The sequence below is a fragment of the Passer domesticus genome, chromosome 8 (genome assembly GCF_036417665.1).
Source record: "Passer domesticus isolate bPasDom1 chromosome 8, bPasDom1.hap1, whole genome shotgun sequence".
In the NCBI taxonomy this organism is placed as follows: Eukaryota; Metazoa; Chordata; class Aves; order Passeriformes; family Passeridae; genus Passer; species Passer domesticus.
In genome coordinates this window covers 39,975,872-40,000,367 of record NC_087481.1, presented here as the reverse complement: position 1 = coordinate 40,000,367, position 24,496 = coordinate 39,975,872, and the positions used below count along the sequence as shown (strand labels likewise).

Genomic DNA, 24,496 nt, shown 5'->3' with positions numbered 1-24,496 from the left:
CCTAGTTATTATTAATTTTTATTACTATTATTGTTATTAGTTGTAGCAATAGTACTGTTTTTGTTGCTTCAATGCATCAATCGGAGCTGGAGGAAAGCACAAGAGGTAGCTGGAACAAAGTGATATTGGAGTGGGGTTTGCAGCGTCTCCCTTATTCAGGCAGGCCAGGGAAGGCAGAGACAGTGCAGATGCCAACTTCCTCACCTCAGCTCTGCCACGTCGCAGCCAGGGAAGCTTCACGGGAGCGAGTGTCTGCAGCTTTGCTTCCTCCTGCTGCAGTGAAACTCGCCAGGAGCCAGGATAGCTCTGTGATGTTCTTCTTAACAAGAACGAGCTTGTTACTCAGAAAATGAGTCTGTCTCCTCACCTTCCCCTCCCTGCCACCACCATGACCTTGCTTTTGCTCAGCAATTGGACCCTTTGAATTTTTGAGCCATTCGGAGTGATGTGGTCTCCAGCCAAGAGGAACAAGGACAAATGTAGAAGAGAGTCCTTCAGCTCTTGGTTTCAGGAGGCAGCGTCCTTACTGCTCTGAGGCTGTTAACTGCCTGGGTGCTGGCTGGAGCAAAGGGAGTTGTGGCTACAGCTGTATCCCACCATTTGAAAAAAAAACCCCAAAATCCCTCCAAAAATGGGAAACACTGTTAGCTCTGTAATTGTGGGCTGACTTTGCTCTAATGTAAACCCCTCTGAACTCATGGAACTCCTCAGAGAGGATGAATTTGATCCAGCCAGTAATTAGAAAGGGGTGAGGGGAGGGGAGAAGGGGAGAATGATTTCCTTGCTCCTGGTGCCCTTAAGGTGTAGTGTGACATACTCTACAGTAGAGATGCGTGCTGTGAAATGCAGCAGTATTTCACATCCTCTCAGCAGAGAAGCAGGGCTTGACATCAAGGGTTCCTTTCAAATTTCAAGTGCTGATTCAGGTCCAGAATCTGGAATGAGAGTGGAAGCTGAGGAGCAGTAACCAAACAGTCCTGGTGTTTGTCCAGTCACTTTAAAGGTAGATTGGCAAATATCTCTGGGTGCCTTAAATCTTTCTTTAATATACATAGAAGTATTGACAGCTATTTGCCGTTTTTTTTTTTTCTGAGTTATGAGCATTCAAGGGGTTTCTTAATTATTTAATTGCCTACATTGAACTGTGGGTGCAGGTGATTTTGAATGTATTTGAGTTAGAATTTTTGTTAGATTAAGAAACAGATACAACAGTTTAAGTAGAACTTTGTTTGAGATATATATATATATATATACGTATAAATATATATATATTTTTGGTGGCATGTTTGTGTTCTGGACGCATCGTCTGTATGTTTAGCTTAAATGAGTCTGTGAAAGGTGGAAGCAGAAAAAGCAGCAGTGGGACCTCATGGCTAAAGCAGCTGGGACCTGTTTCCAGCTTAACAACTTGCTCGCTGCATCATTTGGGACAAAGTCACTTAAAAACTGTGCCTCAGTTTCCCTATCTGTAATGGGGTGTTACAGCCTGCCTCCCAGAGATGTGGGTGAGGCTCGCTGCTGACCAGCCGAGCACAGGAAGGAACAGTATGAACCACACACACTGCTGCTGGCAGAAGCATGGACAGGTTTGTTTTCCAAAACCATTCCCAGCCCTGCTGGTATTGTGAAGAGCAGAAGTCTAAATGTTGAGTGTTCAGGGAAGGACTGGAAAGTTGAATCTGCACATTGTCTAAGCTCTGTCACTGTTGAAATGTGAGTAGGATACAATTTTTCACAGCTTAGGGATTTCTGCATAGTAGTATCTCTGTTTTGTGTACTGGAAAAAAAAACTTTTTGAAATAATTTCTACTAATATGGAAACAGACATCTGGTTGTGCTGATCTGAAATTTTATTTGTTCATAATAAAATTGGTAAATGTTACTTTAAAACTTGTTGGACTGATGACATGGTGGGCAGGGCGGGAATGCTGTGCCTTACTGCTTCCAAACCCTTCTCTCTTCCAGGAGGACCAGGGGAAAAACGCCTCTGGCGCTTTAAGCATCATGAATGAGTGGATTATAATGGCTTTCATACTCCAGCGCAGGCCAGGCAGGCACACCCCGCCAAGGCTGCCCTTGGGGTTACTGCAGGTTAATTCCAGCCGGGGCCCCTTGCCAGGGCCTTGCGGCTGGCGGATGCACATGCGGCACAACACGTAATACCGGCAGCGCGCCCGTCAGGCGGGTTCATCAGCCTCTGCAGGGGAATTTTCCTCACGCAGCAGTGAGTGGCCCTGCTTATCCCCACCCCTTCTGCAGCTGGAGGGAAGTGAAAGGAAAAGGGGGAAATCCCCTGACCAAGTATCACTTTGATTGATAGAGGCTTCCCTGCACTCCCATCCAAATGCCTTTTGAGCACAGTGGCGAGTAAGGCCATCTCCACATGGCACCAGCTTGCTCCATGCACAAGCAGGCAGGGGGGATGGCCTTGTTTGTGGCATCTTTGCCATCTGCAGCACACTGGGACCCCTGGTCCAGCCCATGTTTGCTGGCACCACCAGACCCTTGCAGTTGGGCATGCTGAATCCCTTGGGAAAACAGGCCCATGCTTTGGTTTCCAGCTGCAGCTACTTTGGGTGGGAAGGCCAGAGCCGGCACACTGCAAATTGGAACTGGGGGGGGATGAAAAGAGAGTTACTCAGACAGAAGGCTGAGGCTCTTCCAGCAGCTGTGTTCTTCCACCTGGAGGTATGTGGCCAGCCCAACCAATCTGACATATGGCTGCTTTGAACTGTAGAAAAAAGCAAAGCAAATGCTCCTGCTCATCAGCTGGTCACAGCACCATGTCCCTGGAAGTGACAGAGAGGTGCTGCTTCTGGTAATCTGGTGCACTTTTGATCCCAGCTGTGACAGCACAGCCCCTCCTAAAACAAGTGAAACAGAGAAGGCAAGTCTTCAAAACTCCTGATTATTCAGCCAAGTCTAAAAATAAAGTTAATGATCCCTCTGTCTGGATTTCATGAGTGCAACTCCAATCGCAACCTCTCCCTCTTCGTTAAAGACTGTTATTAAATCCCCTGCCCAAAAAATGTTTTCCTAAACTATCAAGCCCTTCAGCAGTGCCAGCTCAGCATTTTAGGTCATTGCCTAGAAGTATTTCATGCATGATCATTCCTGGTTTCCTATGTAATCTGCACATTTGGGTTGCAATTCCAGTGCACCCCAACTTTCCTCCCCTGAAAATCTCCCAGCCACCAGAGAAGGAGAGGGAAAGGAAGAGTTAATGTACAAGCCAGCTCTGCTGGGTAGGAGAGAGCCAGCAAACAAGTGCCTGCTTGTTCAGAGCCAAGGGAGGGAGAGCAGGGAGGACTGCAGGCTACCAGGGGAGAGTTTGCTGCATCTTTTTGCTCTGAACACAACACACAAAAGATGCCAATGTGTTCCTTAGGAGAAACCAGGTTCCAGCTGCAATCCACTCACTCCCCAGGGGTGGGATGCAGTGAACACAGGTGTGAGGAACCCAGTGTGTCCAGCCCAGGAGCAGGACCAGGGAGGGTGCCCTAGGGAGAGCAGCAATCCCCCCCGGAGCTGCCCAGGAGCAGGACTGGGTACCAGCTCTACTCCGAGCCATGCCCTCCGAACAGAGCGAGACAGCACCAGCTACTGCTGACCCTCCACGCGGGCCCCACAAGCCCGTGGAGACTTTCGCGAAGAGGGAACAAAGTCCCAGAAGAGCACGTGGAGGAGATGGCACCAGAGCAGCCCCGAAGAGCAGGGGGACGGATGGAGTGGCATGTGCTGACTGCCAGTGGCCTCAGCGCAGCCCCTGAGGGAGCTCGTGTCCCGGGGCCCGGCCGCGCTGTGAGGGCGGCGCAGCCCGGCGCCCTGGTGGGCGGGCAGGCCGGGCACGGCCGGGCCAGCTGACGGTGCAGGGCCGCGGCCTGAGGGGAACACCCGCGGTGGGCCGGGCTTCCCCGGGGTTACTGCCGGTCGCCGGGGCCCGGAGCCGCGTGTGTGCAACAGCCCACGGCGCCTGACCGCGCCGGGCCAATCCCGCCCCGCCGCCCGGCCCGGCCCCGCTGCCGCCCCGCCTGCCCGGTGCCTGCCCCGCTGCCTGCCCCGCTCCCAGGCCCGGCCCTGCCCCTCGGTGGACTGTCTCAAAAAAAGCGCCAGATGCTGGAGTCGTGGGAAATGCCAGCGCTTCAGCTCGTGTTTAAAAATGAGCTCCGGTTTTAGCTTTAAAAAGACAGCAGAAAAATCCGGAAGGCAAAACATTGTAATTCAGTATGCGTGTGGACGCATGTAGTCACACTCAAATACGGACCTATATATACATACATAAATAATACTAAAGTATCACTCATAAAGCGGAATACTTAGATTTGGGACAGAGGCTTAAAAGTATGATTTTCATGCATATAAATGTTAACTGTGTGGTAGTTTTGTAACTGTATTTTGAAAGACGGCATTACATGAAAACAAATCCTTACTCTTATTCAGTTAATTCTTAACTAAAAAAAAAAAACAAAAAAAACCCAAAAAACAAAAAAACCTCACCTTGTAAAATTGTGTCTTGTATTTCTTTTTAAACTGCATGGAAAGATACAACACTTTGCAGAACAAATAGTATTTCATAATAGAGAACACAGTGACGACAGCTCTTACATGCCACTTTGGCTTTGTAACAAACACAGCTGTTTGTTTTACTTTTTTTTTTTTTTTTTTCAGTTCTCCTAAAATAGCTTTTTACAAAACTCTGGTTTTTATCACTCAAACAGAAGAAATGTTTATCCCTTTTGAAAATACCTATGACCTTCAGGCACCTAAGTGAAGTTGTCATTTTGACAAAATCATCTTAATTATGTGTTTCTTCATCTACAGAGAGGTCTAACATTCTGTCACATTTACACAGTTATAAAAAATTAAAAATTCCTAAGCTAATCACATAATTCTGGTAACCTCTTCCATGTGACATTTAATGTTCAGAAACAGGAAGAGACTTACACAATCATAACCTTTCTTTTCTTCCTTGTGTTTTTGAGTTTCCTAATTACAGGCTGGTGATTCAAATATCACACATTTTACTACCATATTATCAGCTAAAACAGATTTGGCCTGATCCTGAATCCCAAAGAAATTATGCTTGGATGCATTGTTCTTGGGTGGTCACTGGTAAGTGCATCATTAGAAAAACAAGATAATTATTTCAAAAGCCTTGAAAGACTACAACTGTGACTGAGGTCAGGATGTGTTCGTACCTCAATCAGGTACAGAACATCAGGCTGCTCTTCACTCACCTGTCCACTATCCCCCTTCAGCCAAAAGTCTTTCAAGATGACTCAGAAATCATGTGTCTCTTTTCATAGGGCAAAGATGGTGGGGACAGGTTTCAATTAGCTTCAGCAATTTTAAACATGTGTGAAATCCACTTTGGTTAAATAAGCATCCTCCAGTCAGGGGAGACATGGAGGTGGTGCTCACAGTGACTCACAGCAGCAGTCTGAGATACCTGTTTTAGAAAAGGGGTGAATCATCTGCTGGTGGTGCATCTGTAACTTCTATATACGGATACCTGGATTGGTTTTTGGATGCCTGTCTTTTAGATCATGAGTTTGGTGCAATGAGTTCCACACCTGGGTATTAATGAGGAGAGCCCTCAACACTCAGAGCATGGGCTCTGAGTGCTCAGAGTGAGAAACATGCCATCTGAGGCATCTTGATGGCTTTGGCCTATGACTAAGCTGCCTTGTTTGAAGCTAAGGAGTTTTAAAATGCCCCAAGAATTACTGGAAATTTGAAATGCACTTGACATATAAGCATATGTTTGTTTTTTTCCTACTGGGGGTGATTAACTTCTGGAAATTGTTTCCAATTTCCACAGCTTCAACAGATTCACCAATGCTTTAGGAAGACTCACAGCAAACAAGGTCCATGACCAGATGGCAAAAGCCAAGACGTGCCCTCTGACACACACAAAAGGTTCATGGACACAGGTCAGAGTGGAGCAGACCTGGAACAGCCTCAAACAGCTTGCAGGCTCTCCTAAACAGCCCCTCTGGCTGCCACTGATGGAAAATATGACATGTCAGGCATGTACAGTGGGATTGGGAGTAGCTGTCAGTAGTTACCCTGCTCTAAATTCTGCTTTCATGACAGCCCCTCTTACAGGTTACAGCATGGGGACACAGAGGGCTGGAGTCACTGTGGGTCCCATCATCCCACCCGGCTTTGGAGGCAGCACTCCCATTCCTCCACGTCATTCCTTCCAGATCTTCCAGGTCTCTTCCCCAGGCTTTGTTAGAGCACTCCAAGCCTCTAAGAAGGCCAGCCATCAAATTATGAAGATGTTTGATGGCACATAATAAATACTGCATCTTTGGGAAAGAGACTCATAACTGAGTTTGCCACTCCTGACTAACAAAGCCATCTCAGACTCATAAATGAATATGTTCTTCGGACTAATGACCATGTAACATACTGGAATTGATGCTGTGGAAGATACTACAGACATGAGAGTTTTCAGGAAATAAGTCTCTAGAACTGCAACTAACAATGCAGTAGCTTTGTTTTAATATTTGTGTGTGATTTATTTTCTGTGTTTATGAAATTTTTTCTTTGTCTCTAGTGTCTCCAATGCCAATTAAGCCAAGTCATATGATGGCAGACGTAAGAGGTTATAATAGATAAGCATCAAAAAAGGAAATTTTTGTTTCACAACTAGGTTTAATTTGGATTCAGAAAGGTGAAAAAATTGAAGGAAAAATTTACAAAAACTTATTGGATTTATCTGAAAACAGACAAAAAGCTCCCAGCTTTCTTGTGTGGTTGATTGCTTATAAGGCAGTTTCAGCCTTAAGTGTTTGCCTTCCTTTGTCTTTGATTTGACTCCTTCTGTTCCACATAATAGTATATAAGGTCACCACCTTTGCACGCAAATACAGTTGAAGAGTCTTTTCCAAGCAACATCTAGAAGCACTTCATTTTGAAAATACCCAAACCAGGAAATTTCAAAATGTCCAGAACATCTTTTTTCTCCTTCTGGTTTCAAACAGTGTTTCAGTTATGATGACCACATTTTCTGCTGGCAGGTGGCTCTTTCAGTGGAATTTATCCGGTCACAAGGATGATGCAGTTTTATATGGGCTGGGCCAGCCTCTAATCTGAATCACTACTAGTGAATTTGTTTGGTTCCCACTCTGCTGTTGACTTCCTACGTGATGATGCGCAGATTTCTTAATCCTCCAGGAACTGGGAAAATTCTGCTTTCCTCCTTCCCAGGTTTTCTGCTATCCTCTGTGGATAAAAGTCTTCATGTTCCACATCCAGCAGAGGGAAGCCAGAGCGTTGTTAGGGATGTTTTAAGGCAAAGCGCTGTCATAGAAACCTTCCATCTTACCTGATTTACTTAGAGTTCAGCCATTCCTGTTTCTCTCAAATTCACAAGGCAGGTTCTCAGGCAATCCTTCAGTCTTTGAGGAAAACCAGAGCACAGTATCCCATCCTTTGCTCCTACAGAAACCCTTGCCATAACAAAACTGTGCAATGAAAGACACTGAAACAGTGAAACGAAACCACCTTATCCCAGGAGATGCGTGCAGAGGTTTGTTTTTTTTTCTCAAGAGATTCAAACCAGTTACAATTGCACATTTAAATACATAAAGCTTTTGAGTGATTGATGGGTTGAGGCACAGCTCTCCTAGTTTGTTCTATGCCCTCATCCTTATCTGGATGCCTTGAGCTAACAGAACAGCACAGACTGATAATAAATGCTTCTGCCATGAGAACTGGACACATTTAATTTCTTAACAGCATTTTACTGTCAGATTCTTCTTCTATCTGAGCAGGTACAGGACATACTGCAAGGATCACTAATTGCCTGGCACATCTTTGTCAGTAACCCCTTAGCTAAGTTTTCCCTGCCCTGGTGAGTTACTTTCAGTCAGCTGCAGTATGGGCTGTGCTGTGATAGATTTCTGTTTGGCTGGAGAAACACTTCTGCACCTCCTGCCCAGTGCTGCTCTGCCACACAGCAGCAGAGCCACTCAGCTGGGGCACAGGAGACCTCTAAGCTCAGCCTCTTTGCCCTTTAGTGGCACCCTCAAGATACATACACCTCCTTCCCATGTGGCCAGCACATACAGACATTTCCAACCCAAATGTTTGCCTGGGCACAGTGTATGGTGTCAGTGCCAATGGCCTCCGGCCTCTTCTGGTCCCCAAGAGATAAGGCAGAGAGCTTTCCTGGCCTCATGACATCAGCTCTAGCACAAGGGTGGTACCACACACATCCTTATAAATGTGCTTGCTGTTCACTATCAGTGTTTAAATGCATCAGACTGGTCCAGGCATATAAAATAGTAAATATTTATAAGATCAGTCTGTGATCAGGTATTACATCTTTAACATAAACCTCACTTCAGAACACTTTAGCGTATTAAATGAACTCAATTCCATTCTGTGAGGAGACTACTGCAGAGAAAGAACTGATTCCTGGTCATGAGGAGGCCACAGTGCAGCAGTAAAAGACAACAGTGTTCTCTTAGAAAGTGAGTTAGCTTAACGATAATTACCCTCATCCTCAGTGTAAAGTGAGACACTTTAGCTGGCATAGATAAGGCACCTCCCAGTAAAAGCTCAGATTTATAATGACTGAAAAAGTGCCTCCTTCCTGGTGTATTTGCAAATAGCTTTTTGGTGGCTTAGAGCATAGGGTTAGGCAGCTCTTCCTGTTGAGGGAGATAGGGACACTGATACAAGAATGTTCTTACTGCAAGATAGCGATTGCAAGAGTACTACTGCAGAGAAACCAGCAGCAGAGGCTAAGAAATAACCTGGCTGCCAAAGAGCTGTTTGACTGAACCGGCAGGGAAAAGTGGGTGGGAGCTAATTCCAGTTAAGGGCATGACTGATAACAAATGCTTTAGTTGCCGTGGCTGGCAGGGTATCTATGACAATGACAAATAAATAAAGAAGAGAAGGCACTTGGCACTGCAAACCCCCAGTGAAGGGCTGCACATGCCTCTGATTTCCCAAATGACAGCTCTGTAGTAAGCTGGGTAAGAAACTCGGCTTTGTGAAACAACCTGTAGCACTTCACTTAGCACTTAAATCCACAGCTAGTGACTCTACTTCACTGACATTAGTATGGCCTTTTCATACTTTCCTGCTGGTTTATACTTTTTATCATATGATACACAAACTACCACGTTTTATATTTATAATTGTGTGTGTGACTTCTGAATGTTGTCGAAAACTAACAGAAAATGCCAGCGAGGGCAAGGCATGGAATGTATGCTAACCTGCACACCTGCCGCCTTCACCTCCCCCATCACAGGGAATGGCTACACAGTCAGCTGTCACACACAGCAGCACAACCCTCTCGGTTTTCTTCACTGTGAATGAATTTACTAGTTCGGAATGTTTCTCCATTTTGGTTCCTCCTGAAAAGCCCACTACCCCTGTTTCCCTGGTTACAGTAGTCACATTCCTCCATGCATCCTGGCTCCCCTGCTGCTGGCTGTAATGTGGATCAGAGCATCAGGCTGCTGATAGATCAGATCCACTGGGTCTGCTGCAGTTGCACTGGGAGCTAGCCCTCTGGAAAAGACAGGGAACAAGATCTGAGGGATCCTGCAGTAGGGAAGGGCCCATGTAATGGTGATCAGGAACCCTCAAACTTCTCTATCTCAGTGCTCCTTTAACCCAACACCCTTATTCCCATCCACTCTGGCTTTTCAGGGCAGGAGCCTCTTCAGAGGGCCAGACTCCATGGAGGTGAAAAGGCAAGGCTGGATTTAGGAAGAATGTCAGAGCACTTACCCTTTTCCTTCAGTGTGGGCGCCCAAGATGGTAATAATTCTTTCTCCAGGCTAACTGCTGGCTTTACATTCAGGCTGGCCAGCTCTACACCATCTACAGCTCAGACTTTGGAGATGCTTGCTGTGCAGCCAGGAATAGGGTTTTTTGTTTCAACAGCAGAAGACCAAGACTCATCTGAAAGCCAACCAGGAGCACTAGCAAAGGCACCAGTGTGAGCCAGTGGTGCTCAAAGAGGAGCCAGACTGAGACCTGCTAAAGGAGCAGACTGTCCCATTAGCCACTCGCATAGGAAAGCCCCAAGCAAACCTGTTCATGAGTAACCAGCACTGCATGCCGTATGGCTGGGATCCCACAGAGCTCTCTCCTGGTTTGAAAGCTTGGGCCATCCTGCTCTGGTAAGTTCCCATATAGGGCAGAGATGTAAATTGGTGTCTACTGGGTGCTACACAATTACACTGCTCCTCCCTAACCCTCCTAGGGTCTGCAGGGAACTCTGTTCTTCACCATGCTGGGCACAGCTGTCAGAGGAGGTCACTGCTCCATGTATGAGAGAGCTGGATCACCAGAGGAACCCCAAGCAGCCTGCAGAACATGAAGAGGAGCTGTGGCAGAGAGTCTTTCTGTGTCACATACAGGCTCTTAAACCAGTTGGAGTAAGTAAATGTCAACTCCATCCATGGGAAGATGACAGCATCAGTGTGCCCAACTACTGGTCTCCGTCCAGCTTATTCCAAATGAATTTGAGCCCACTTTAGGCCACAGTATCACATTTTCTGCAGAGGACATACATGTTTTACCACCACCCTAATTAAATACTATCTCCTGGTATCATAGAAGCCCCCTTTGTACAAGTTTGTATGCTTCTATAGATTCAGATGGGGAAATAGTTACCAGGAAATATTACAGGATGAAGTCAAGACATATATATGCTAAAAGATATTATGTGAAAGTTTCCTAGGGGCTGATAAGCTTCAGAGATAACTAATCCTCATGAATTTGCAAGAAATTATAAACTTAGACCACCAGTGTTTAATGCTCTGCAAGGCTGCCAGCACACATTAGAACCTGCAACAGGTTGTATAACTTGGATCACACCCAGGAGGGCAGCAGCTGCTCTACACAGATTAAGAATACAGAGTTATGTATGCAGGTGGTGAAACAAAGTGCCCTCTGAAGGAATTTCTAAAGACCTGCCCAGAAGGCAGTGGTGAGTCAGGATGACCTTCTGCTTCCAAGCATTCACATTGGGATTGGCCTTCTAATGGCTGCTCCTGCTAATGAGTGAACATGAATGAGTGATGTTGTGTGTGAATAGTTATCTGCTTTACTAATAACACCTTGATTCTATTAACAGCAGCTAATGAATAAAAGATATTTTAAGAAATAGCAGTTGTGATCTGAGTTTTCCCCCAAGAGTATTCCATATCAAAGAAAATAGGACCTTATACTACCTGTTTGGGAAAAACATGTTAAAGAGAGTGTGGCACGCATAACTCTTCATGGTGGCACCTGCAGATCCAGCTAGGACAGACAGTGCTAGCACAGGACAGCTTCTGTGATGAAACAAACCATGAAATGGTTTGTGGAAAGCCCAATGAAACACATGCTACTGTTTGCCAGAGAGAATTAGTGTCTGTGGGGAACATGTTCCTCCCTCAGAAATATCCTACAGGAAATTCAGCCATTTTCAGCCAAATTATGTATTTGGCTGTATATTCAGTCAAATTCAGCCCTGTGGAGGGACTTGACAGGAACCACGTGCATGTCTCTAAGGGCAAGATCTGTTCAAAAGGAGAAGGTCCCACGTAAGAACCAGCTAAGTGCTTTGTGCTCCATCACCCACATGTTGTCTTCCCTTCATGCTTCAATGCATGGCTGGGGACCATGAACTGGCAGACCCAACTCTGCCACTTAGTCACTCTGCAAACATGGGCATTGCTGTTTTACTAAAGCATCTCCACATGCCTTGTGGCTTCCACAGATGTCCAGAGAATCTGTGCAAACTCATCACTTCTAAAGCAGAAAAGTAACAAGTGTTGGAAGTCACACTGCTGCAAATAAATGAGACCTCTGACAATTTATCTTAATAAGCCTCCCTTTCAATCTCCCTCCAGCTAATCTGCATTCCCATCTCTCCAGGGCTCTGAAGTTTGTACCTCCAATTAAGCAACAGCCAGATTTTTCCATCTATAAAAAGAATGTGAGGTTGTTTGACTACCTATTGCAACAAAACTAGCTTTATTTTGTCAGACCAAAGGTATCCTCTGACTAACCACAGCCAGCAGCAGATGTTTTGAAGATGCTATAGAAGAACAGCCAGATTATATCTGGACCTCTATTTTTAATAACTACCAATAACCTCACCTTCTGTGAAGCACTCCTTCCAGGTAAGTACTGAAAGGTTTGAGCAGATCGCACAATCTTGCAGCTCCTCCCCAGAGAGAGTCTATAACCCAAGAGGCAAAATCCCCATCTACAAATACAGGCACAGAGCTGCCTTGCAAGAGGCAGCCCAGAGCATTCATGGCAAAGATGAGAATCAAATGCAGTCTCTTGCCACTAGGTTATATTTTCAAAACCCTCTGTCCAAAACATGATGAGAGTGATTAAACTAAAGAAACAAAAGCTTTGACAGATGAAATGTCCTTCCGGATATTCTGGTGCTGCTTCAGCCCGATCACTGAAATCCCTCATGCACACCTGATGTTCAAGTGTGCACAAGCACAGTCCTAGCTCATGCCCATTCAAGCAAAACTTCCTGCTTGATGAACTTATTGCCTCCAGTAACTCCTTCAGTACCAGCACACTAATATCAGCAGCATTATGATTTATTAAGACATACAACAGAGTTTTTCCAGTGTTTCCCCTCTCCCACCATTGTTATCACTGATGAGGTTCTGGCTTTGAGAGCTTTCTGGGTGCTGGCAGCTGGAGCTGGCAAGCTGTGGTCAGCAAACATTTGCAATCAGCAGCTGACTTCCCACTGTCACCTGCCTGCATGGGCAGATAATGAAATGTTTGCTTTTGTGCCCAGCACCTCATTTTGAGGGCAAAAGAAGACCCCCCAGGCTGTGGGACCTCCTGAGCCTACACACTGCCTACAGCTGTTGGATTTGTGCTCAAGTGAAAGAAGCCAAATAGTGTGTGATCGAAGAACTGGGACAATGAGCTGGCTCAGCTATGCTTTAATTATATTAGTCATGAATTTTTACTCACTCAATGTTCTCAATTCTTGCTTTCCTTTTTCCTCTAATCTCTTTCATCTGTGTGAAATGGGTGATATCAATCCTGCTGAGACAGTCCTGAAAACTTTGCTTAGCTTTGCTTCTTCCACTTCTGCCTCAGACTTTAAGGAAAGCCTTTGGGGTGTAAGCACCTGTAGAGCTACAGGAACTGATTTCTAATCCTCTCTACCAGTGCCAAAACATTGTCAAATCCCCACACTTCTAGCAGAAGCCTCCCAGCTTCAGAATGCAACATGCCTTTACCTCTTCCCGTGCACCAGCAAGTAAGGCAGCCGATGGCATGGTTCCAGTGCCCTCTAAAGCTTCCCCACTGCTGCTGCCAGCAACCTAAACAGATGTCACCTCTTGTGGCATTTAGAAAGCCTTAGGGTATCAAGTGAGAGTTCTCCAAGGCTATATTGCCAGAAATGCCAGAGGGGAGCCAGCAAGAACACTAAGATTAAATCCCATCACTTTAGGACTTAAATTAATTACAAAGCAAGGGAACCTGTATGAGATAATTTATACCTCTACTCAAGTGAAACCCCAGTTACATCAATTCCTTCGCCTCAGAGAAATGTGTCTGGCCTGGCTCTGTATGCAACATGGTGAGCATATCAGCTTCTCCATCAATAGGGCAGAAATTTCCAACTCCCCTTTACCCCTGTAAAAGTCTAATGAGAATTTTAAAAATCTGCTTTTTTTCGCCTGATGCATAAAACATGAACTGGAGCTCATTCACACTCTGCCACTGATCAGCTGAGCAACTTCTTCCATATCCTCCATATCTTGCTGTTCCTTCTTCACAAGAACTACTAATCCCCACTGCACCTAGCTCTATGCAACAAACCCCTGCTGCAGCCTGTGATCCTGCTGCACCCATTAAAGGAATAACTGCACCTATCCTGTATGGCCAGAGGCTTGGCAGAGCAGTTGGGTCTGAACCATCCACGTCCTATTTGATTCTGCAATCTTGATTAAGATCTTTTCTCAAATGAAGGAAAAAGTCAATTGCAGGCCCAAAAGCCTTTACAAAAAATTCACATCAATAAATTATGAAAAGATTTGCAAACTGTTTATTTGCCTAGTGATGAAAGGGGTATAGCCACTGGTAGCCTTTCAGCTCAATACCTTTTCAGATATCAGAGATATGATAGCTGTTGAGATCTAGTAGGGGTCCCAATGGACACTGTTTGAAGATCAAACGCTCATTTTCCCTCAGACCAGTTTCTGTCAACCACTGCAGGGACATGGTCACACTAACAAAAGTGCCAGATTTTCTGTTTGGCTACAAACACTAGGGAGTTGCCAAATCTTTGGCTGAGCACAGAAACCTGAGAACAGTGACCCTCAGATAAGAGTGGTGCCAGGCAAATGGCTCTTTGATGCACCCTCACACTCTCTGACATGTGAGGAACAAGGGGTTACTTCAGTGAAATGTCCTGAGCAGGCACTGCCAGCACACCAACCTTCACTAAGGATGACATCACCCAACCAAGATAGCAGGTGAGTGACAAACCTCATCCGAGGATGGCCTCAGTCTCCAGCACCTCTGATGGCAACTCCTGGAGCTCTGCCCCTCCACCCCAATATCTGAGAGGTCATCAGCTGAGAAATACTCCTGGCTTGCCCAAAGAGATCCCACAGCAGACCTGCTCTGGCAGAGGGAAGAGCCTACAATGAACGATTAAGATGTTCAGAGCTTAGCTTTCCTGTGCCTCTGGAAGAGGGAACAAAGGCACTTAAAATAGCAGCTCTGTCCCCAGAAGTAATTAATAAACTTCTAGACCCTGATGATATCCCAACACTAAGTAGAGAAAGGCCACATGGGAGGTCAGACTGCCATATCATCAGAAGAGAGACTTTCACAAGCCTTCATTGCATCTTAGGCTAGGGACAAGGACACTGCTTTCTACAACAGCAGGAGACCCTGAACCCTCAGAAACATTTATAGGCTCTGTGGCCTCGGGGTTGCTTCAGGCTCTCAGTATCAGAGTGGTGAAGTGTCCTTTAAGCTATCCAGGGCATACCTAATACAGAAAAGAGACAGAAACAAGGGAGAATTAAAAAAGATAGGTCTCTGCTCAGCCAAGTATGCTTCCCTCCTTGAGAGCAGACCATGCATTGCTTTGCTCCCCTTCCCCTCCATACTACCAGTTATTATTTGTAGTATTCAAATTCATCTGTTTCCCCTTTTCTCTAGCAGCTGCTTTACCAGCCTTAAACAATGGCCCAAACCACTGAATTTCTGAGGCTTAATCTCTAAACCTGCATTACAGTTTTACTGCAACCCACACTTTCCCTAGCATATGTCATCAATACCCTACATACCCACATCCCCTGGTCTTCCAGACATTCTACCCCCATAGTCTCCTTTTATAGGAAAGTCCACCTGCTCAGGTGCTCTCTATTCCCTAGAAATGCCCCCACCTGAAAGAAGGGATAAGGCATAGCTGGGGTTCAGTGGGGGTCAGTCTACCTTTTTTCAGCAGAGTAGTTACCACCTTGTGCTTCTTTCAGTACAAACTTTAAAATGCACAGGCTGAGCCCCTAACTAGGCCTGAAAGATATTTATTAACATATTTGACTGACCATAAGGGAATGATCCACCATCTTAGCCTTGCATAAAGGACACCCAGCCCAAGGCTTTTATATACAGGAGATTTTGGAAATCCTACCAAAGACAGTGTGAAGCAGAGTTTTCAGAGGGGAGGGACTCTGTTTATTTTTCACAAACCAGAGATTCTTATGACTGGGGTTTTTTGTTTTGCTTTGGTTTTGTTTTAGTGGGTTTTTTTTAAGATGTTTTCTGAGTTTTGCTCTTGGAAACTAGGTAGTAATTGCTAGTTCCTCAGGAATTCTGGCTCTTGTTCTGTCAAGATAGCCCAGCAAAGTGGGAGGAAAACCAGCTCCAGATTAGCATTTAGCTGATGCAACAAACAACATATTTGGGGCCACCTTCTCCCTGTTATTATATTATTGAATGTGTGTGCTTTGACACCCCTCAGATGAAGCCCCAGCTGTATCTGCTGGTGGTCCAAGCCAGAAGAGTCACTCAACTCTCAAGGAGGCATCACATTTAGGGCACACTGGGATAAGGTCACAAGAGGACAGGGCACTGGACACTGTTCCCATTTGTTGCAACATCGAGGGTAGAAATCTCAGAGGACTGAGTGATTTTTGGAGGTCCTATAATCTCCCTTGAGGCACATAAGGCACTTACTGTTTTGGTGTTTGGGAAGATGGTGGACATGGTAGGGTGCTGCTGAATTCTCCTCTACTACATCATTCATGCAGTTGTTTTGGGAGAGAAGGGGGAAGAGACCCCTAGCTTAGTGGAAATGCTGATAGAGTCCTGATACCCAGATTCCTCTGAGAGGAGAACTTGTCACTGGGGTCAGCTTAGCAAGCAAGATGCCATTTGATTTCTGGCAGTACGGCCAGAAATGACTGCAAACTGCTTTGCCTTTGGCCAGACATTTGAGAGATTGCCACATTATTTATCTAATAAAGGAGTGAAGAAATCTGAACTGGATAAAAATAGCAAGGCTTGGATTAGAAAGTGGCTGGCTAATGAGGAACAGAAGTTCACCGTTGCTTTGGTATGCCTAGCGTTGCCAGGAGGATCCTGAACAGTGTGGATATGTTCTATTGAGCTGGGGTGGAGTAGACACATAAGGCACCAAAGTGGCCTAAGGAAGCACTACCAGACCTTTTGAATGACTGATTGATGTCTTGGTTAAGAGAGGTAGTAGTACACCAATGAAATAAACTGTCTGGTAATGGCTGCACACAGATCTGCTCCTTGGAGCCCAGCAAAGCTGGAAGACATGCTCTTGGAGGCGAGGTACACTGTGGGGTCTGCTCTTCCGCCACACAAGATGGGAAGTTCACTCTCGTAGTGACGATGAAACACTATTAATGGTCCTCACACTACTTATGCTCAAAACCTCCCCATTAAAATGTCCTTTGAGATGTTTTTAGTCAAAATAAAGTTTTCCTTAAGAACTGATGCTTCCTGTCTCCTGTAGTGTTTCTAGCATGTACTTAAAAATGCAAAAGGGACTGGAGGGCTGGAGGGTCCAGTCTCCTCAAACCTGAGTGTTTGCTCTCTCTTCGGAGGGTAGAGTGTTCCCTTTTAACAGAGGTACCAGTTCCTTCTCTGGTGCCAGTATAGTACTCAGCTCTCTAAGGAGCTGCTCCCTGCAGAGAGCCACAATTGCTACAAAATTGCCCTTTGGGATCCAAGACTTGGAATTAATTTCTTTTCCCTACTCAGAAGAAAGCTTCTAGCAGGCAATGGAAATGGCACATACATTGTGTTTGAGGTGCAGCGCTGCCACTTGGAGGGCACCCACCTCCACTCCCACTGCAAAAGTTACATCTTCAGTCATTTCAAAGACATAAAATGGTTTTACATACACAGTTTTCTCTGTCACTTCTTATCATGTGTCTGATTTGGAGTCAGTATGGCCAAAGGATTGTTCATATTGATTCAAATATAGACTTGGATGCTTCTTTAAGATAATGAGTGAAGGCTGCCATCAAGATCAAGGTCTCCATTGTTCTGGGTGCTGTACAGTATCAGTACTACATTCTGTATCTCCACGCTATGAGACACCCACTGTCTCCAAAAGCTTAGAGTCTAAATAGACATTTGAATGGGGAGAGAGACTGAGGAATGTGAAAGAGGAATAATTTATCCATGATCAAAGGCTGAGCTGGAATTAGAAGAGCCTGTGTCCTGGGTGGGATCTGTTATCTCTTCTTAGCATAACCAACTACCAATGACTGACACTATCTGTAAATACTCATAATAAAAAGCATCCCAGAAACAAGACATGTAATTTCTTAGGACACTCTGTTCTTCCTCTGGTTACAATCCATGGGCAGGTAAGGGCTGTTGCAGCAGCTACATGCAAGGCTTCAGATGTAGCAAAAACAGGCAGACTGCGGTTGTAAGCAATCATCTTTCAGCACACCCAGTGGTGCTAATAAAAAATCCCTTCACGGAGTGCACAGTGTGCATTATTAGCCGGAGTAAGAGCTGAGGCAGCATCGCCACCCTGGAGTCGGACAGGGAACTGCAGGCGCAATGTGTCTGAATTAGATTCCCCTTCGGTCACCCGGATGGCATGAAGTCTGAATTATGTTGCCATATTTCTCAAAACTGAGGAGAGGAAAGGTTGGACTCTGTCTCCAAACAGGTAGTGCAATTTGACAACACAAAGTCTGGGAGTTAGCTCATCTTTCACAGAGGCGATGGGTAAGGATAAAGCTATGTAAAGTACATTATTCCAAAAAATACCACTCTGTGCTGGATAAATATGAACATTTGTATAAAGAAACTGTATAAATAGTGTCTTCTAATGTGGTGGTTGGGGTTTTTTGCCACCTTCTCTCATGTTAAGGAATGCTTTGTCCTCCACAAAGTAGGGCTCATTCCTACTTTGCATATGTTAATGTGAAACTAGTGCAAACGTTGATGTTGATTTTCATTCTGACACCAGATACAGGTCCCTATATAAATGCCAGTGTTTGGGAAGAGCTGACTTTATACAGAATCTTCCTGTACTCCTGAGGCAGTGCCATCCCAGTGTACTGGGATCTCAGCTCACAGCAACCTCTGGCAGAAGCCAGGATGTTCTTGCATCTTCTGCTATAGGGTACCCTCCTTCTGAGCTGTGATTTGTTGTATGGGCACCCTCAGCTCCCTCTTCTCACTATTAGCAGGTTATATCCTGGTTTTCAACTCAGATGTACCATTTCAGACACCATTTGGCTGCCTGAGTCTGGGCAAGTCATTATCTATGTCGTGCCTCAGTTACCAGCCTCTAGTCAACAGCTGACACTTCATAACTATACTGAAAGGTTTCAGTAGCTCATGTCCTGGGATGCTGCAGTGATGGAGGTGAGATAAGAATGACTTTTTGTAAAAGATTTATACAAAGTAGGCTTGAGTGCTGTCAGTTGTGACAAATGAAAATAACAAGCCAAAAGTTTATTGCCATGTATTGACTCCCCTCAGCAGCACCTGACAGCACAGAGCCCTCTGTCCTACCTGTGATTCAACACTGGCACTCAAAAGAAGCTTATTATTTCTAGCCACAGTTCTCTTTCCCTCACTCTCTGCATCTGTGGTTTGTAGGACTCAGGGGAAATCTTGATTAGGACACAGACCATGCTCTTAACTTATAACTGAAATATCTGGTTCATTTTAGATGGGAAAAGAAACATCTCCTTCAGAGAGTGTTGTGCTTCAATAAAGTACCTCTTTGTGGTGGCCCACATCAGTGGTGAAACCTTGTCCAGGTTGGCAGTATGAAAGCCAAGGGGCTTGTTCCAAACAGGCAAACAAAAGTGATGCTTTATTATTTATGCCTCTTTCTTGGGACAGTTGTAAAAGGGGTCAGGGTTGTCCAACAGCAGTCTGTAACATTTTTCCAACAACCATCACTGAAAGTGCTTTGTGTTTAAGATTGTGACAGAAAGCCTGATAGTGGCTCTGTCAGCAATGACATTTTCAAAGGACTGGTGATAGATTTTGTGGTGCCAGTTTATCCTGACCATCTTGGAGCTGTTTCTTCATCTTGGCTGCCTGATTCAGCCCCCAAGCTCATCATCATCATCATCATCACCATTTATTGGGACTGGCTCACTATTCTGACAAAAGAAATAGTCCTAGTCAATGCAGATGACACTAAGGAACACTGGAGCTGGAGCCAGATCCCGCACCCTGAGTTTTATGGGGAAATGATTCAGCTTTCCTTACAGCTCACTGGGAGCCACCGCACCCCATGGGCTGATCTGATGTTCACCACTAAAATGCAGCCACTCCCAACGTGAAGAGTAGCAACAAGTATTACACGCAAGGCCAAGAGGAGTTCTTGGCCAAGGACAGAGCAAAAAGGATCCAGTATTCTAATGTACAAACACCGAACCTGTGAGATCTCTCAGGCAAACAGCCCGGACCCACACTCAGCAAGTTTTGCTCAACACAGAGAGGCCCTATATGCCTGCTCAGTGTCACTATCCCCATAATTTCTGGCAAGCCTTATGACATTGGGCGTTCATTGGAAAGTCCGATTGCCTGGAGCCCAACTTGCCTTTTTACAAGAGAACAGCCTGTTCCCAGCCCTGCCATTTCCAGAGGAAACAAGCCCCAAGAGTACATTAAAGACTTGGACACAAATAGCTCACACTGTGTATTATTTTCAAACTGGTCTCATGATTTTACAGGTCTGACTCATTCCAGATAAATGCAGAAGGTTAGTCATGATAGTCAGCTGTAGGCAAAGAGGAAGGACCTCACTGGACTTACCCCAGTGCAGTTTCCATTGCTGTTGTAGGGCAAAGAGCTGAGCCAGATTTGCTGGTCCCTGATCTTGGGGTTTGTCCCAGGACCTGTTACGGGGCACATCAGTGAGAAAGTGTGGTTACAGATCTGTGCATACTGCTGACAGCCTTACAGCCACCTTCCTGCTGAGAGCTGGGGAGCATCTGCTCATCCCTGAGTTAAGGCCAGGTGTTGGTAGAGGTCTCATGGGCCACCACAGTGGCTGGCTCTGGGAAGCGTGCTGCAGCACACAGGTGGCAGCTGCACCATGGCACTGCTGACCTCCAGCTGTGGGCACAGCCACCAGCAGCATCACTGCCATGACACAAACAGTCACACTCATCTGTGGACTTTACCTACTCTGAGGCCTCAAGATACTTGGTCTGGAGAAACAGGGAGGAGGAAAGGAGAATTTTTAAGCTTGGCTCTTGTGCACAGCCTGTGCTGGACATGGCCATGTCTAGAAGAGCAGCATTTCCCTGCACCCCTGCAATCCAGGGATCCTCTCCCACAGGAGTGCTGAGCCGCAGCCCAGCCGCAGGCCAAGCTGGGAGCACCATCTGCCGGCTTTGACACGGCAGGCTGGCTCGTCAGAGGGACAAATTACAGGGTAACCAAGAGCTGCACAGTCATTAGACTGCATAGCAAATCAGAGATGAAAAAATCACAGGATTGGACAAATCCCTCAGCTAAACCTCCTCCTGTCAGCCTCACAAAAGGGGCTCCAAACCAGTCAGTCATTCTGCACTAGAGCCAAACAAACTGACTTGGGTGAAAGAGATCCAGTTGTAAGTTAGCTGGAGTTATTTAGGGCTCTTGCAGAGTTTGCAAACAGTTTCAGCTAAAGAAGTTTGAAGCATGTCACTGAGCACTCTTTTTAATTCTTCATGCTTACAGTTCAAAATGCAGTTTTGTTTACAAATATTCACAGTAATAATAATATTGAAGGGAGCACTGAGAGCCTGAAAAGGAAAGAAAATGTTTGTCTCTGGTGCAACACTGGGCCTGTTTAAGCAGCTCCCAAGTAGATTTTCCTTGGGTTCCTCAGGTCTGCTTCCTCAGGTCAAGTAACTTCCTATGATGTATGATGGATGTGTTCCGTCCCACAATTCACTGCAGTGAGCTGTCCCTGCATGAACATTACAGAGAACCCACAAATGTGAGGATACTCTCAGTACTGGTAAAGCACAAGCAGACCTCACAGGAGGCTGCTCTGTGTGCGTCACCCATGCACAGAACAGCGCGGGGAACAGTGCTAGGTTACAAAATCAACCTTACAGCAAAGAGGTCGCACCACTGTTGGCGTCTTCTGGTGTGTCAATACTGTCTTTAATGGCACAATCTCAGACTGATACAGCTAAACACAAAAATAAACAGAGAGGCTTCTGGGCACACCAGCACCTTTCTTGCCTTTTCAGAGCCAAAATGCTAAAAATTCCATGTTTGCTTCCATTTCATGCTAGTTGATCTCATGGAAGCTACTGCACTTCCCCAGCCTTTATTTGGCTTTGTTTCTGGAGCCACTTGACTGAAGAAACAGAATAGCACAGGGCATGTCCAGTACAGGACTGTGAGCAGCATACACTCCTTCTTGGGGTACTGGTGGATGTTTTGACAGACTTTAGGTATTATTAAAGATGTATTTAGTTGGTCCAAAAGGGAAAGCTACAGTCAAAACAATTGAAATTCACTTACTGCACTGGAAGCTGGACCTTACTGAGACTATTTCAGTCCTTTCAGGTTTGAATTCTGTATGTTGCCTAGATAAGAGTAATTTCCTTTTATTTTGATCTCATACCTTTTACATATCTTTTAACAGAAGAAATGTTAAATTATTTCTTGACCTTTTTAATGCCCATTTGGTTTTAACAAATCTGTTCTTTGAACACTTTGCATTGACACTAAGAAACTTCTGAGATATATGTGAGCCAGACTTGGAATTATTACCCTCACTTCTTAACCTCTTTTTTCAAATCCATCTGTTGCATTGTTACTGGGGTAGAAGGAAGCAGGAATGTTAAAGGCCTTATTTTTCACTTTTTCTCTTTTGGGATAACTTGTACAAGTTCTTTTATGACAGTTCAGATTTTCTCTGTACTCTGGAAATTAAACTTAGACATATTAAAATTCGGTGGGTTTTTTTTGTTTGTTTTGTTTTGTTTTTTAATAAACTGGAAGTAATTACTGCAGATGGTGGCAGGTTCTCTATCTGCTGTTGTCCTCAAGCCCTGCCTGCCATTCTGGGAAATGAACAAATAGTCAAACACACATCACAGTAGTCAGTGCAAAGGTCAGAAGAGATCTGTATTGGCCAGCAGGTCAAGAGGGGTAAGGTACCTGTTCTGGCCATAAAATGTGTTTTACTTCTCTCTGCATCCATTTAGTAAATTTACAGAGCTTGTCAGTAACAATAACAAAATTTGAGGAACATGATAAACAATTTTGCATCTCATTTCTTTAGATAGTGCTTCATAGAATCTTTTTAATAGCTTTTGAGAAGTGTAATTAAATACTTTGAAACATGTTTGGGACAGTTTTGTTTCAGACTTTGCCTCCAGCTTCTTTGGTTTGAAAAACAGGCTTGTTTCCAGGAAAGTGAGTATTGCATTTAATTGGAATTAGATGTTGGCAGAGGAGGCTGATGTTTCCAAAGCTGCTGGTGCTTCTGTGAGCTGGAGAAAGGTCTGGGTGCCTCTTGCAACAGTTAATAAAAACAATTATTTGCATCTGTTTATTTTGGATCCACCTACTATTATTTTTTTCCTACTTTTTGTAATCTTCTTACTTAATTTGTCAGGGAGTAACAAAAGCAGCTCACCCCAGTGAACTGAATGGTGTCTTTCCTTTCCAATTGGTCAAGAAATGTCTGAAGTGCTGCATTATTTCAAAATACTGTTGCTGCTGGACCTGAGAAATGTGAAAACTTCAGCTCAAGAATCCTGAAACAGACAGTTGCAGACTCACAAGACACAACTGAAAATTCTTCCCCTTTCTACCATCAGAAAGAGATGCCAAATGCAGGATGGTAGCATCTCCTGCATCTCACCAGTGCTGTCCCAGTGGCAGTGAGCCCCTTGCAGACCCTCAGCTCCCCTGAGGCAGCATCAGCCTCTGCAGCTGCTCTCTACACCGAGTCCAGGACAGCCTGGGAGGGGGAGCACAGCTACCTCCACTACTTGAATTAGACCACCAAACCCATTAAACTGTGCTAAACATCACAGCATTGAAATTTTGTTTCAATATAATTAATAATTTAAAAGAGTATTCTTAAAAATAATTTAAGAATAAATAAAGGGCTCATTTCCCTCACCTTTCAGTTTTTGGGGTTTTATCTTCTACTAGACAAATTCTCAAGCTTTTTCTCAGCATACATAACACCTTAGTTTTTAAAAAGCTCAGGGCTCTGGGACCTGGGGCTTTAATGAGTGCAAATACCATCAGTCTTGCTGTAATAGGACACAGCTGGGGGCACAGCTGGGATAAATTCCTGCCACCTGCATTTTCTTCTCCTCTAGGTGCCCAGAAACTGCCCAGCCACAATTGGGGTGAGGGAGGCAGCGCTCTGGGCAAAGGTGGTGTTTTGCCAGCAGTGTCCTATGTGCTGTGCCTGGCCAGGGCTCCCTGACTTGAGCACAGATGGGCTCAGTGTGAGACAGCCAAAATCCATCAGAGAGCAAATCTCTGCTGAGCAGCTTTCCTTTCCTGAGACTCTGCAACCCAGGGTCCACCTGAAGTGTCCCCAAGCAAAGCTCAACCTCCTGCCAGCCCTGCCTGATGGCTCAGCCACACAGTCTCAGTCCTCTCCAAATCCTGCCTGGGTGCAGCACTTCTGCTTGGTAGCTGTGCCCTGGGTGAAATGAGTTTGACTGGTCTCAGCTCACGGTTTGGCTGATCACGTCCACAGCACAAAATACAATTGCATAGTGTGGAGACCCTCTTCCTATGGCTTTGGGACACGGTGATACAACTGGTCCTGTTGATTTAGGGCCAGTCAGGGTATCTGTGGTGGGTGATGTGACAGTAACTGGGATGTCCCATGTGAGCAGCTGCCACAGACTGGATGCACTTCAAAGTAGCTCCAGCAGCTGCTGGCCTGGGATAAGCCCTTAGTGAGAGACTGCTAACCCTTCCAAACCAAAGACCCCCTCCCATGGACTTTACAGGAAATACCAAAAGC

General features: G+C 45.3%; 1 long non-coding RNA gene across 1 annotated transcript; it reads right to left on the bottom strand.

Annotated features, from left to right (window-relative positions):
- Window positions 1-9,782: 9,782 nt before the first annotated feature.
- LOC135306531 (uncharacterized) lies at window positions 9,783-23,757 on the bottom strand. Its single transcript, XR_010367337.1, has 4 exons — window positions 23,630-23,757; window positions 21,215-23,226; window positions 20,305-20,387; window positions 9,783-15,013 (listed from the first exon to the last, which is right to left on the bottom strand). It is a non-coding gene; the product is annotated as an uncharacterized LOC135306531 (long non-coding RNA).
- Between the last annotated feature and the right edge of the window lie 739 nt (window positions 23,758-24,496).